The 13,679-nt window shown below is 41.6% G+C and overlaps 1 long non-coding RNA gene across 2 annotated transcripts in view; it reads left to right on the top strand.

The window, feature by feature from the left end:
* LOC142008427 (uncharacterized) overlaps positions 1 to 13,445 on the top strand; it is a 56,022-nt gene extending 42,577 nt beyond the window's left edge. For both annotated transcript variants that reach the window (XR_012644139.1, XR_012644140.1), the window contains 3 exons: positions 3,535 to 3,616; positions 8,098 to 8,177; positions 12,085 to 13,445. This is a non-coding gene — a long non-coding RNA (uncharacterized LOC142008427). The remainder of the gene's footprint in view (positions 1 to 3,534; positions 3,617 to 8,097; positions 8,178 to 12,084) is intronic.
* Positions 13,446 to 13,679: the final 234 nt, after the last annotated feature.

The following is a 13,679-nucleotide window of genomic DNA, read 5'->3' on the forward strand; positions in this document are numbered from 1 at the left end:
AGAAAGGATGGGGGACTGGATTGCACCCTCATTAAGTTTGTAGATGACACAAAGCTGCGGGGAGAGATAGATACATCGGAGGGTACAGATAGGATCCAGTGTGACCTGGATAAATTGGAGGATTGGGCCAAAAGAAATCTGATGCGGTTCAACAAAGAGAAGTGTAGAGTCCTGCACTTGGGATGGAAGAATCCCAAGCATTGTTATAAGCTGGAGACCGAGTGGCTGAGCAGTAGTATGGCAGAAAGGGACCTAAGGGGTTATGGTGGATGAAAGGCTGGATATGAGTAAACAGTGTGCCCTTGTAGCCAAGAAGGCTAACGGCATACCAGGGTGCATTAGGTGGAGCATTGCAAGCAGATCTAGAGAAGTTGTTCCTCTCTGTTCAACACTGATGAGGCCACATCTGGAATATTGCGTACAGTTTTGGGCCCCCCAGTATAAAAAGGATGTGGATGTTCTAGAGCAGATTCAGCAGAGGGCAACAAAAATGATTAAGGAGCTGGAGTACATGACCTGTGAGGAGAGGCCAAGGGATCTGGGCTTATTTAGTTTGCAGAAGAGAACAATGAGGGGTGATTTAATAGCAGCCTTCAGCTTCCTGAAGGGGAGCTCTAAAGAGGATGGTGAGAAACTGTTCTCAGCGGTGTCAGATGGCAGAACATGGAGCAGTGGTCTGAAGTTACAGAAGAGGAGTAGGTTGGATATAAGGGAAAACTACTTCACCAGGAGGCACTGGTGAAGCACTGGAATGCATTGCCTAGAGAGATGGTGGATTCTCCATCCCTAGAGGTTTTTAAGTCCTAACTTGACAAGGTCCTGGCTGGGACGACTTAGTTGGGATTGATCCTGCTTGAAGCTGGAGTCTGGACTAGGTGACCCCGAGGTCCCTTCCAGCCCTCTGATTCTGTGACACAGGCATTGCACTATTCTAAAGGCTTCTGGGTCTTACATGGGTGTGTGCTCTCCATTACTGGGCAATAAGGACTAATTAAAAGAGCATAGAGTTAATTTTAAGCCATTTGCACGAAGTGGGAAAATTCTGAGACCTCCTTCACAGTAGATGTTCAGGTGGCCAGGAGAGAGAATGAGCCTGTGTGATTCTTTCCAATCACAGTGGAAGATTTGCTGCTTCTCAGAGAGATACTCCATGCCCAGCTGTAAGGTAAGGGGAGTTCCTTGCTTGCTTTTTTTTTTTTTTTTTTTTTTAATGTGGGCTGTACTGTTCATTCCTGAGAGGATTGCTGTGAGGTGCAGCAGCCACCATTGCTAAGAGGCTGGTGGAGCTGAAAAGATTCCCAATGGCAATGGTAGCTGATGGTTTGTTTGTGAGTGGTCAGTGCAGAGATGGAGACAGTCATTGTTCCTTCAGGGTGAAACTTTCCTGAGGTGTGGACAGGCAGCACAAAGAAGTCCATGTTAGGCAGGTGCAGTGAAGGAGGTGTTCTGAAGGTCTGCTGTGGGGAATGACCTCATAGCACATAAAAGAGATGTGCAGGAACCACTATGAGAAGGAAATTTGCTCTGTATAGTTTGGTATAGAAAGCCACAGCAGGTTCAAGTTAGGGGACAGGTGTCGGGGTTGGGCCACAAATCCTGCTGATCTAAGGGTTCCAGAGCTGCTACAATAGACCTTTTCAAATAAGCTGATTGAAACAACTTTCATCCAAGAGTTTTAAGAGACCTGGTTGAGGAGCTAGCTGTACTGTTAATGCTAATTTTCAGTAAGTCTTGGCACAATGGGAGATTTCCAGAAGACTGGAAGAAAGCTAATGTTGTGCCAATACCTAAAAAGCATAAACAGGACAACCTGGATAATTTATAGATCTTGTCAGCCTGATATAAATCGTAGGCAAGATAATAAGCAGCTGATATAGAACTCAATTAATGAAGAATTAAAAGGATGGTAATGTAATTAATGTCAATCAACCTGGATTTATAGAAACTAGATACTGTCAGACTAACTTGATTTTTTTTTAGTGAGATTACAAGTTAATTTGATGAGATGATAGTGCTGATATAATATTTATAGACCTCTGTAAGGCATCTGACTTGGCACTAGGGAACATTTTGGTTGAAAACCTAGAAAGATATAAAATAAGAGGACCTACATTAAATGGATGAAAATTAACTGATTGTTCTCAGAATATAGTAGTAAAAGGGGAGTTGTCATTAAATGGATGTTTTTCTAGTAGGATCCTGCAGGGATCAGTTCTTGGCCCTACGTTATTTAATATTTTTAGCAATGACCTAAAAGAAAAAAAAAAATCACTAGAGTTTGCATATTCCACCTAAATTGGAAGAAGAAGACTGGTCCATGATTCAGCGCAAAATTTGTAAGCCGGGTACAAACAAAACATGTTAAAGTATATTCCTGCTAATAAACAAAATGGGTCATACTCACAAAAACGGGGGACTCCATCAATGGTCTAATTTCTTCCATCCATGGGCAGAATAAACTTTATGTGCACCAAGGCATGTGCAGATGTGTTCTACCAATAGAAATACATGCTGCCCACTGTGGTGCTATGCTAATCAACTGAGTGGTATCTGAATCTCTGCTAGGCAGCTGCCCAAGCGCTGAGCTTACAGGGAACACTGGACTCTATCTTGGGAAACCATAACTGTGAGAAGAATTTGGAGATGATGGTGGATAGTCTGCTAACGTGACCTCACAGAGTGCTGTGTGGGCAAAAGTGCTAATGCGATCCTGGGATGCGTAAACGAGAATCTTGGTCTGGAGCAGAGCGGTTATTATACTCTGTAACTGCCACTGTGATCACTGCTGGGATGTAGTGGGTGGGCCTAGTGCCTACCAGTCAAGAAGGATGTTGGTAAATTGCAGAGGCCTTGGAGAAGAGCTATGAGAATGGTTAAAGGAATAGAAAACTTGCCTGATAGCAATGGATACAAAGAACTCAATCTATTTAGCTCATAAAAAGAAAGTTAAGGGGTTGACTTGTTTAACCTGTAAGTACTGTACTGTACCTCTGTGCAGTACAAATTCATAAAAATAAGTTCTTCAGTCTAGCAGAGAAAGGAATAACAGAATCCGATTGCTGGATGTCAGAGCTAGACAAATTCTAAATGGAAATAAGAGGAGTATTTTTAACAGTGAGAGAAATTAACCACTGTGCATTTTTATCATAACAGGATTGTATAATTAGTGGTCTTTACTTAATTCCACCTTCCTTGTAAGATGCTATCTATTCTTGAGTATCAACTTAGGATTCCCTGCACCCCCGATTTGTTACCAGCAGCTGCTTTGCTAGTAGACTGAAAAAAGTTAAAGGTCCTGATTGGGTTGCTTTCTTATTTTTTTTTTCCTTTTAAATAACCAAGTAGACCAGCTTTATCTCTGGCATAATTTCATTAACTTTATCAGAATAACTCCAAAAATAAATTTGGCTATATATGTTTATAAAATAAATACAGGTGGCTGATTTCTCAGCAGCAATATGTTCCTATTTAATACATTGTTTTCTTCACGGTATAGTATCACTTACTATAACTATTCTCGTTTTTGTTTCTTAGGAAATTTCTAATTCCTGTGTGTAAAAGGTAGTTCTTATGAATATAATAAAGGAAAACACTGCTACCACATGCCCATCAGAAGGTAGGCAGCATTCCATTTTTTTTAAACACACAACAAACAGCAAATTGAAGCCAAAATTATCCATCTCACTCTCTCTCCTGTTTTGCAAAAAAAAAACAAAACAAAACAACTTGTTTGAAATGACCATTGGATGAACAAAACACCAGGTCTCAAGAATTCTGAATATCCCGTCTTCAAATGTTTACTCAAGATTTTAAAAGAGCATTTAGTCAATATTGTCATCTTCAGCAGAGCTAGGTGTGTGGTGTGACAAAGGCCCAAGCTTGTCCGCCTTGGATCCTGACTTTGTGGCACTTTAGGTGTGGCCTCAGAGACTCGCCATGCCCCTGCTCTGCCTTCTCTTCTCAGAGGCCTGGGTCATGGCATCATTGAACCATTCTCGTTGTTGGCACAGTCCAAAACACTCATTAGTGGAGGAGACCCCTTAGGTATGCTCAGTCTCTCCCTACCCGCTAGGGCTGCCCTGGGTGTGGGGTGGTCTGGGGAGAACCCAGACCCCTCCCACACACATCAGGTTCCAGCCTAGGGACCCTTTGCAGCTGCAGCTAGAGGGGCTTCCCTCCCTGCTCTCTCCTGATGCAGCAACTGCTTCACTGGGTCAGTTCCACCAGTCACTTCCCCAGTACCTTCCTCAGGTGGTTACAGCGGCCCTCCCTTCTTGAGAGTTCTCCTTCCATGCTCCTTGTTTCCTCATCTCTCCCATATCTCCTTCCCCATGCTCACTTGAAGGAAAACCTTTCTGAAGGGTTCCAAAGGCCTAAATTAGCCACAGGTGCTGAATTGGCTGCAGGTGCAGGTTTAGCCTGATGCTGCTGGCTGATCCTGGATAAGCCTCAGTCTCTAGGAAACATAAATGCACACACTCAGCTGGCTACATTTACCCTCCAGGAGGGTGCTGTAGCCTGTTCCAGGCTGTGGTCTATCACAGTGCATATCTGATATGATCCTGAATAAGAAAAAATAACACACAATGCATAGATTTGCCAAACTTTTAAATGTAATGTAGCTGAGTAAAAGGATAAAGCCAGTAAGAAATATTTCCCTGAATTTTTTATTTCTGAAAGCAAAAAAAAAAAAAGTCATTTCTAGTGGAAACATCCAAAAAACTTAAAATTGTTTTATTTTAAACCCTAAACTAGGAACATTTTTGTTTTTCATTCCATTTTCTTTCCCTAACCAAAAATATTGCTCATGGAAACTTCTCAGGGACACTCTTAATTTAGTTAAAATGCCCCTTTTATATATAAAAAACTCCACCAGATTTTGATGAGCTTCATTAAAAGGAAAAAGGTTTTTTAGATGAGCCCAAACTCTAGCATATTGGAAACGGGCAGATTTTTGCCTGTATTTGAAATAAACAATTTGATCTAGACCAGGGCTGGGCGAAATACAGCCCACAGGCTAGATTCTGCCTGCCAAGCAGATGGATCTGGCCCGCTGGCACAGTGGGTGCCTCAGTCTCCCTGCCTGCTCCCAGCCTGTATTCCACTCAGAAAAGCTGGCTGTGGGACCCTGTTTGTCTGTGATCAGCTGAAAGCCTGGGGGAGAGAGCCTTCATATGTTGCTCCCACTCCCAGCTCAGTCTTTCAGCTCTTATTGGCTAGAAACTGGCCAATGGGATTTGCCTGTTTGAGGAACAGGTGGGGCTTGAAGTACTCTCTCCCCTTCCCTTTGCCCTCCTTTCCCCACTCCTCCCTGGGCTTGCAGCAAGCTGTTCTGAGTGGATAAAGGGCAGAGAACAGTCTGAGCTGGTGGCTGGGAGTTACCCAGGTAAGTATCTCCCAGCCAAAGCCTGCCTCTGGCACGCCAGCCTCTCCCTCCCTACAGTTTTCTGTCCCCCCATTCCTGCCTCCCTCACCCACATAAACCAAACCCTCTATCCCCTCCTCCCTAGCACCCATATCGCCTCCCAGACCTTGCACCCCAACCCCGTGCTCCAGGTCACAACCCCTGCTGCCTTAGATCACAATCTAAATCTCCTGCATCCCAGTTCTCTGCCCCAGATCACAGCCCCCTCCTTCAGCCAAAGTCCCTCCCTGATCCCACACTTCCTCCTGCACCCCAGTTCCTTAACCCAAGCTCCCTTCTGCACCCATCCTCTTTCTCAAACCCTGTACCTTCTCCATTAATACCATGGAAGAGTAGGACCCTTTTTGGAATGGTCCCCCCCATCAAAAATTGCCCTCTCCAGATCTAGACTGTGCCTAATTCTTACGATGGAAACTTCCAGTCAGACAGGAAGTCTCATTGAATTCAGCAGTACAGGTAGGTAGTTCTGGCTGCACTTGAGTAATGGTTGGCAGGATCAGGCCCATAACAGATGCATGGAGAAAATAGAACCACATTCTCAACTGGTTTAAATTGCATTGTAGTTCCCTGATGCACACTAGCTGAGAATCTTGCCCTAGCCTTTAATTCCATGTGACTAGGAAACCAACACAAAATATTGGATACTTCTGGAGGTTATTAAAATGCTTTACCTGTGGGGCCTGGACAGCTTAGAGGATAGTAACTGGTGTTAACTTCTAGGTGTAAGTCTACACTGGGGAAATAAGTCAGTTTCAGATATGCACTTCTAGCTATGGCATTTGCAAAGCTGGAATCGATGTATCGGAATCAGCTTATTTCCCCAGTGAAGACCTGGCTTCTGTACTTTTGCGTCAACTTCCCATACCCTATGCAATAGTGTGGAGTACAGGGGTCAACTGTTGACCTCAGAAAGATCGATTTTTATGCATCTGGTGAAGGCACAGCACATCGAACTGGGGAAGATCGAGGTCTATCTTCTGCTTAGTAAAGACAAGCCCTAGATCATCAGCTGAGTGAAGTCCAGGGCAATGCTGATCCAAAATTGAAACTACTTGTAGATTTTTGATGGCTTCTGTAAAATGTGTTGATTAGTTCAGAACAGTTGCTAACAGACTGTCATAGAATTATGTTGGCATTCTTATTGGCCAACTCAGTGAGCACACCAACCCATGACTGGGCCTGGATATTGAATGGTTCTCGTGGTGAAGGTCTCTCCAGATTGCACTGATAGGGGTATAGTGAGGGAAGCTTTGTACAGCAGCTGCTTATGCTGCAAGTAGGTGAATAAACAACTGCATTTCCAACGGTTGTCAGTTTAGCAGTTGTCACAAACAGTTACTCCAAAGATGGCTTCCCCCATATGGTTCACAGTACCTAGACAAAATACGTGTTGAAAGAACCCTCAAACTAAAATATCCTGTCAGGATCACTTAGTTTTATATACAGATGAGGACTAAGGGAGTGTGCCCAGAATGTTCAGGTGTCTTTCAATTCCTGTGATAAAGATCACTTCAGAATGCCCCGAACACAGTTGCAAACTGTCGGTTGAAGAGGTCTGAAAATGTCTGTCAATAAGGCCAGGATGGCATTAAAACCATGGTCTCAAATTTCATCTGACATCTACATGGTTCCATTCTTAATTCTTTTATCCACAATATCAAACCATTGTATTGGAGAAGTCAATGCACTTAAACCAGAGATGGATTGATTAGTCCCATAGACTGTGTTAAGGGAGACCATCAAATGTTAGAAATACAGCAAAGCATAAAAACGGGGATTCAGACTTCATTTCCAATTTAAATCATGGAGAGAGACTTTACAGAGAAGCTAAAAATATTCATTCTTCAGAAACTTGCTGTGTTTTGTATAGGGCAGACTTTGAAGCTATATATTGCTATAGTTTGAAACCAATAGGATAATTACTCTTCATGCTGATATGAAGTTGCTGTTCCTTGAAATTCAGAGGAATTATGATTAGTTATTTGTTTACAAATGTACAACTAGTTAATTGACCACTTATCTTATCTCCAGTTTAATAACAGCTGCACTTTTACAGTCTGAGTTTATGATTAAATGAGACCACTCACCAATTCTAAAAATAGAGAACAATTGTAATTAATGTGTTTGGGCTACTCTAGTGGTTTGGAATATAATTCGCTTCTAAAGCTTTGTCCTTGCATATGCTTGCACTGTTCTGAGTCTCAGCATTGTAAACAGTCTGGCTAATATGAACTGGATGATGGAAAATTAGAGGTGTTCAGATTTTTTGGATAAAGAAGAAGTAACATCTGCTAAATAGACAAAAATATTGTGATGGTGTGTTACTGAAATTTCAATCTTTTCAAAGGGGATAGCTGAAACAAAATACATATTTTCAAACTGCAATTTCAAAATAAGACTCTGTGGCCCACGGTGACCTTTTTCCACAAAATGATCATTCCATATCTGACCTCTCAGACCTCATTCTCAAAGGAAAACCTGACCACTGCTGAAAGATGAGACTTAGGGGGACTTTTAAAATCCTCAGTAAATGCTGGGTTTGTCTCCCTACAACAATCCATAAGTCACCAAACCATCCAGCAGAGGGGTTAATTGCCTGCTCCATCTTGCATGTGCTCTTGCAGCAAGCTTAACTCTTTATGCTTAACAATCTTTTTCCACCTTGTATTTAGCTGTGATACTGAAAGAACCCTTCCCAGACCTGAAAGAGAGCTCTGTGTAGCTTTGAAGCTTGTTCCATTCACCAACAGAAGTAAGTTGTAATGCGGCACCTTAAAGCTAAGGTCATACGCTGTTGTGGATAAAACCTGCAGTGAAAGCTCATGACCTAATACCTTTATTAGTATCTGGGGTACCACAGAACTGCTTGTTATTTGTGAAGCTACAGACTAACAAGCGACTGTTCACCAACAGGAATTGGTCCAGTTAAAGATGTTACCTTATTTGCCTTGTCTCTGTCATATCCTGTGACCAACACTGCTTACAAAAAATTTAAAATGCCGCCATTTTGAAATGAAATATTTCCAAACAGCTGTGAGAGATGGCTTAGGTCCCTTCCACCTCATGTCATCTTATTTCAATGAAAAATGTCAAAATATGTCAGGTCAACATTTTCAAGCCGCCTAACCAACAAAAATGAGTGCAAAATTGCCCCTTCTCCTGCCTGTCTAGAAAATCCTGGTAGAATAGAGTAACCTTTAAACCAGTCTGAAGAAAAATGATACCATCTTACAATTGTGACGTGGTTTGGAACCCCACTGTTTTTATTCCTATTACTTTTTATAAGAATTTTCCATAAGAGTGAAGGAAGTGGAAGGGGGAAATGTACCTATACTTCGTTTTGTTAAGACAATAGAGGGTCATCAACCACTCCCCTCTTCTCTCCTTCCCTCAAAACTTTGGGGAAGAAGGGGCTTCTGGAAGGAGGGTTTCCTTCCAGAAGATCCCCGTGGGCTGTGCATCTGCATGTGTGTTTTGGAGTCTGAAAGAGCTTCTTCTGGACTCTGAATCACATGCCCATATGCTGATGAGGTGTGGGATATTTACATCCGTGCCTCATTAGCATCTTCCGGATTACCATGCTCATTACCATGCTTCTTCTGGACGAAGGGGCACATGTAGACACAGCCATAATGTATAATGGCACAGCTGAAGCATAGTGCCTCAGTGTAGACTTGCTACAGTGGCAGAAGGAAAGTTAATCCATCTCTGTAATTAATCCACCTTCCTGAGAGGCAATAGTTAAGTTGATGGAAGAATTTCATTTGCCTAGTGAATCACAAAGCCATAGATTCCTAGGGCTGGAAGAGACCTCAGGAGGTCATCTAGTCCAGCCACCTGCCCAAAGCAGGATGAACCCTAACTAAATCATCACAGCCAGGCCTTTGTCAAGCCAGACTTAAAAAAACCTTTAGGGATAGAGATTCTACCACATCCCTAGGTAACACATTCCAGTGCTTCACTGAATATTACAGGTTAGAGTAACTACTTTGGTCAGGTCTGTGGATTTTGTTTTGCAACATAAATTTTCAGACCTAAACCAAAGTAAAATCCTTTTGAAGACAAAGCGATTTGTAGTTTTTAGTAGATCAAGATAAAGACCTGGGCAGCCTGGGCTAACTTGTGAAAAATTATAGGCTACCCTTTTGTTTTCTTTTAGGATTGTGCCTTGCTGACATGAGTTAAGGCCACCGCTTGTTTCCTGGTGAAGATATAATCCTCAGCCTGGTCACACTAGAAAATAAAATCTTAACTTCATTGTCCAAGGGTGTGAACCATGTAGTTAAGCTGACAACCCAGCGTATACAGAATTTTGTTAATTGATTTTCTTCTCCATCAAACTAGCTATTGCCTCTTGAACTTGGATTATGTACAGTGATAGCCTAACGCTTCCCGTCATCATCGGCAGTATCTGCTTTGAAGTGCAGCAATGATAGCATTTCAAGTGTAGGCAAGTGCTTGGGTATGATTGTATATCAAGTATTTAAGAGCTTGTCTCTCTCACAAGTGGCATAGGTCTAACTTGTTTTAAACACTGATTCAGGCAATTTGGTGCAGACCCCTGTGTGGATGATCTTATAGTGGTTTAGCTTGTGCCTGTAAAATATATGCTGTTTAAAATATATGCCTGCAAAATCTATGCAGTTAGTGTCCGCACATAAAATTGCACTGTCTAAAATACACATTTTTGCATAACTAATTGAACCAGGCCTCAGAAGAATGACACCATTGCAACACATTGTACTTACAATAATATTAGTTCCATTATTTTATTAATCTTCTGAACAAATCTCATTGTTCAACGATAATTGTAAGAAATAGCGTTCCTCATCCACACTCTTCCACATACACAGACACACAGAGCCAGCAAGCAGATTCATTATTTCATTGGCAACCAGCTGAGATTTGCTAAGATATGTCAGGACCATTTGACATAACTTAAATACGATTCAGAATTGTTATAGATGTGAGTTTTGAATGATTTTGTAAATCTCTACAATCATTGCCAAGGCAGTATAAGGAAGACTAAGTTATTTATCTAGAACTAAATTTCACTGATTAACAATAGTAACCTCTTTGAATTCCCTGCCTGAATGCTCTGCAATCTTCTTATGCCCATATTTATCCATTTGCTTTATATCTTCCACACTGTACTCAAATGTAAATGCTTCAACCACTGAAAAGGGTTTGTGTGCACGCGTGTAACCACACTTAGTTATCTGCTTCCAGAGATGAAGATTGTAAATGTAATTGGTTATTGATGGCCTATTTGTATGCTAATGTTATGTAATAAAGGAAGATAAAGCATAATTAACACTCTTGCTTCTCACACGCACAAAAGAAAGCCCAAAGGTCAATGGATTTTGGGTAACAAATTATGAAATAATGGAAAACACAGGTGCAGCATCTCAAAATGCAATCTGCAATGTTTATTAACTGTTACTTACCTTTTGCTCCTGACATTTTTGTCATGTGACTGTTTTTAGTTCCTAAAAGTACTCTGATCCTGTGTTTAGTAGCATAATCTTATAGAGTTTGCCAAATTTCAACAGTAGTGGTTTTCAAGGAAATCTGTGTGTTTTGTTTCATTAATCTAAGATAAAATAAAAATACAGGTGACCTAGACAGATCTTGGGACAGATAGTCTATTGTTGGGAAGTGTCCGAGAGGTAGCCATATTATTCTGTATCTTCAAAAACAACAAGAAGTCCTGTGACACCTTATAAACTAACAGATATCTTGGAGCATAAGCTTTCATGGGTAAAGGCCCACATCATCAGATGCATGAGTGTGGAGGTGGTGGTGGGGTTCCAGAGGAGGATTTAAAGAGGGGTTCCCAGTACAGGGGAGGGCCAGAGCTCACAAGATCTATTTAGTCAGGGTGGAAATGGCCCATTATCAGCAGTTAGTGTGGAATGGACCATTTCCACCCTGACTGAATAGATCTTGTCAGGTCTGGCCCTCCCCTTTACTAGGACCCGTGCTTTAAATCCTCCTCTGGACTCCCTTCCCACTCAGAATGGGAGTGGTTGGCCCATTACAAAAGCAGTTTCTCTGCTCTTGATGTTCACACCTCCACATTAGCATCCGACAATGGGCCACATCCCACTGATGAACTGATTTGTTCTCTCCTCTGTTGATGTTCATGACTCCACATTAACTGCCGATGATGGGCCATTTCCACCCTTCTTGTTGCTACTGTTTTGAAGTAGCTGCTATTAGGACTGTGGTGCTATGTGATCAAACGTGATCATATAATTGTTAGTCACAGTGTTATAATTGAGAACGACAAAAAGTCCTGTGGCATCTTATAGACTAACAGATATTTTGGAGCATAAGCTTTCGTGGGTAAAGACCCGCTTCATCTGATGTATGAGTGGGGGGGCAGTTCAGAGGAGTATTTAAAGAGGGGGGTCCCAATATAAGGGAGGGCCACAGCTGACAAAGTCTTATTCAGTTAGGGTGAAAATGGCCCATTATCAGTAGTGTCATAATTGATACTCCCATTGTTATACAATTTCAGCAAAGTTTGCATGAAATATGTCATGCAAGGTGTCAATGGAGAACTTATGATTTGCAAAGTATGATTATCTTGATTAAATCCATATATCATCTATGTGTTTAAAGTTATGACTATTGCCATATATTTGCACTTCTAGGGTTGTGTTGAAGAACCATGAAGGACACTCCGATCTCAAAATGGGTCACTGAAGAAATTCATGCAGTTGAGATGGCTCTTCCTGAGGATACCTCTAATGGCAAGGAGCCAGTGGTCACCCTCTGTGAGTCAGTAACGTGTGGGGGCATGTGATAAGCACATGTGGCCCTGGACTCCATTTTGGGCCAGTAATTTTCCATGCATCTGGGCTGTGGGCTTTGTTTGGGACAATGAATTTACAGGCACGCGACAGGAGATATAAAAGGCCCCAGAAACGTCCATTTTGCTTCTTTCTTGTTCTAATTATGGAATGTGGATTTACAACTAAAAGGAGCTTTGTAAACTATGAATGAAGGACCTTCCAGTCTTTTGGAAGTCACAAGAGCGACTCTTGCAAGGCAACAGTCTATTCCATCCATGCTACAAAAGCTGATATAAGGACTTTGCAATCATTTGTATGTGCGATAGAACCTCATTTATGAAATTCTCAGGAATGAAGGCTGTTGGTAACTATGAAATGTTCTTAAATCTCTTTATTTCAAAGGCTTACAACTGTACATTGACTACATACAGCTTTGAAATTTTACTATATAGAAGAAAAATGTCACTTTTCCTTTATTTGTAGTAGTTTACATTTAACACAATGTGGTACTGTATTTGCTATTTTTTCCCCTGTCTCTGCTGTTTCCTGATTGCATACACTCAGTTTCAGATGAGTTATGTGGTTGACTGATCAGTTCATAATTCTGGTGTTCATATCTCTGAGGTTCAATGGTATAACACCTGATAACCCTTTATAAGTCTTCTTAAGAAATCTTTAGTTTACTAAGGATTGACATGATATTCAGTTAAGATCCGCAATATGTATTGACCTAGATTAAGTATTTGATCCTTTAGAATCAGAAAGAATTTCACACACAGGGAACTACGTTTTCAGCAACCTGTCAATATATTAGATTGGGTTGCCTTTATGGGAGCCAAAAGCTGAAATATCTCAAGGGGCTGTTTGACTTTTTTGCGGTGTGGTGTGGTGATACAGTAGCTTGTTACTGGTATGGTGAATCTAATTATGGAATAAACCACCAATTTGGAGTGGGGGTGTTGTTGACCCTATTTCTTGAAGATTGCCTGAGAGTGGTATTCTTAGTGTGGCGCATCCCAGGCACTTGGTTACAAGTATGTCAATGGGATGGGTTGAAACTGGCAGCTAGAACAGCTGACTTTCATTCAGCATAAATATAAGAAATAGTTAAGGTCCTCTAGGGAACCACATTGCTGAAACAATATATTTCTCCTGAAATAGAGGCATGTGTCACTACCTGAACTAAAGCGCATGTGGGCAGTGGAGTTTGACTGGCTATAATTTTCTGTCATAAGAACATAAGAACATAAGAATGGCCATACTGGGTCAGACCAAAGGTCCATCCAGCCCAGCATCCCATCTGCCGACGATGGCCAATGCCAGGTGCCCCAGAGAAGGAGAACAGAAGACAATGATCAAGTGATTTATCTCCTGCCATCCATCTCCTGCCCTTGTTCTGAAGGCTAGGGCACCATACTTTATCCCTGGCTAATAGCCATTTATGGACCTAACCT

This window comes from Carettochelys insculpta, chromosome 2 (genome assembly GCF_033958435.1).
Source record: "Carettochelys insculpta isolate YL-2023 chromosome 2, ASM3395843v1, whole genome shotgun sequence".
Lineage (NCBI taxonomy): Eukaryota > Metazoa > Chordata > Testudines > Carettochelyidae > Carettochelys > Carettochelys insculpta.